The 2,231-nt window shown below is 46.7% G+C and overlaps 1 pseudogene; it reads right to left on the bottom strand.

The window, feature by feature from the left end:
- Nucleotides 1-1,842: 1,842 nt before the first annotated feature.
- On the bottom strand, nucleotides 1,843-1,961 carry LOC124597606 (annotated as a pseudogene).
- Nucleotides 1,962-2,231: the final 270 nt, after the last annotated feature.

Genomic DNA, 2,231 nt, shown 5'->3' with positions numbered 1-2,231 from the left:
GGGGAGTGCGGTAAACACATTCTGGCGCACCCACGTACACTGGTAGATGTGTGAGACGTTGCATTGTCCTGCTGGTAGATGTCATTGTGTCGAGGAAAAACAAACTGCACGTAGAGATGGGCATGATCCCCGAGGACAGTTGCGTATTTGTATCGATGTGCCTTCCAGAATGACGTGATCACCCAGGGAACATAGAAACATTCGCCAAATCGTAACGCTCTGTCCTCCGGCCTGGACTCTTCCGACGACTGTTGCAGGGTGGTTGATTTCAGACGTTCCACGCCGCAACACGTCAACGGCCACCTATTATATGAATTGCACGAATGATTCCTATAAGGAACGATCCTTTTATACTTATGTTCCCAGGTGCAAGGTGTACACTTTCAAGGATGTAATTTTCATTCGGCTTGTCCTGCCGAATATTTCAGCTAGTAAATCAACAAGATTCCTATGATGGACACTGGATGTCGTGCTCTGCATTTCCAATCCGTAAATAAAGATCTTCCAATGGAACGGATTGCACCTTGAAACGTCCCCTTTTGAACAATTCTACAAGACTGTGCTTAAACTGACACACAATATTTTTTAGCGCAACGCAATCTGACTTTCAATAATCCCTACAAAAGAGTGGCCCTGACTAACATTAACCTATACCTTTCACAAATCACTTACCTCACAAAAATCTTCGTTACTCGAACTACTGCAATACAGCGAGCGCCACTACTGCCAGCTAAATAAAAGATTCAAACTACGGAAGGCACTAACTACTGATAGGCATAGTTAGCAAATGAAAGATTTTAATAGAGAACAAACAATGTATTTACCCTAATAGTGTTGAAAAATCATAACATACATAGCAGTTCATGACATCCAGTCTTACAAATTTCAAAACTCCGCTATTTCTCTCCCCACATCCACCACTGCTGGCGGCTCACCTCCAACTGCGCAACGCTACGCGCTGTTCACATCCAGCTGCCGCTGCCCAACACTACAATGGCAGACAACAATGCAAACTAGCCACAGACTGCACACAGCACAGCCAGTGATTTTCATACAGAGCGCTACGTAACATTGCCAATAAGAAAACATAAACAGCCTACTTACAACCTTGCGGTACTGGAGACTTCTCCTCCGCCTCGCTTCTTCCCGTTCTTTCCTTGCATTATATGCCCTCGCTTTAAACTGATAGGTGTTGTCGGATACACTGAAATCAGGAACAGGGAAATGCCCTTTTTGCGTTGGACGTTCTACAAGGGGTTCCAAGTGCTCGTTTTGTATCACGGCCATGATGTCATCCTGATGGAATTTCACCCGATTTCGATATCGCTGCAGCTCAACCATCTTCAGTAGCCTGTTGGCAAGATGTACGTCGTTGCCCCTCTGCAGTTCTGGGGTGCGCTGGTACACTTAGCGAGTGTTCGCTTTGAACTTTTGGTGTGAGACGTTCCACTGGCTCTATTGAGCTCCCTTCAATCTTTCTATAGTTATTTGTACCCCTATTGGTCGTAACATTTGTGCTTTCGATTCAGGGGAGAAGGAGTATTTTCCTTAGATAGCCACAGTGGCAAATACTGTCATTTCTAAATTTATGCTTTATGTTTCATTCATTTGTAGATATACTAAACTAAACTAAACTCCGTCCGAACAGGTCTCGGAAGACTCTAACGGTACCGACCGGTCGCCGTGTCATCCTCAGACCTTAGGTGTCGCCGGATGCAGATACGGAGGGGCATGTGTTCAGCACACCGCTCTGCCGGCCGTTGTCAGTTTTCGTGAACAGTGCCGCTAATCCTCAGTCAAGTAGTTCCTCAATCGGCCTCACAAGGCTGACTGCACAGCGCTTGCCAACAGTACGCGGCAGACCCGGACGGTGACCCATCCAAGTGCTAGCCAAGCCCGACACCGCTTAACTTCGGCGTTCTGACGGGAACCGGTGTTACCGCTGCGGCAAGGCTGTTGGCTCTATAGGTACACTGCCTCTACATAGTCCTCGACTACACAACTTATATATAGTCTTCTATTTATTATTGCGTTTCCATGTGTTTGTTCTTTCTCACTCCACGTCTCGTCTGCTAGAGAGAGAGTGTGTGCGAATGTCTATGTGTACTTTTGTTCTCTGGTAGGGAGCCTTTGAATGGTCGTTGCAGTTTAAGCGACTTTTGTGTAGAGACGACGTACCTCATGCTGGGCCAAACAGACATCAGGGGGGACTGGTCGGCAGCTGTTCTACT

The sequence above is a fragment of the Schistocerca americana genome, chromosome 2 (genome assembly GCF_021461395.2).
Source record: "Schistocerca americana isolate TAMUIC-IGC-003095 chromosome 2, iqSchAmer2.1, whole genome shotgun sequence".
Taxonomy (NCBI): Eukaryota; Metazoa; Arthropoda; class Insecta; order Orthoptera; family Acrididae; genus Schistocerca; species Schistocerca americana.
Note: the sequence above shows the minus strand (reverse complement) of the source record. Positions and strands in the feature narration are given on the sequence as shown.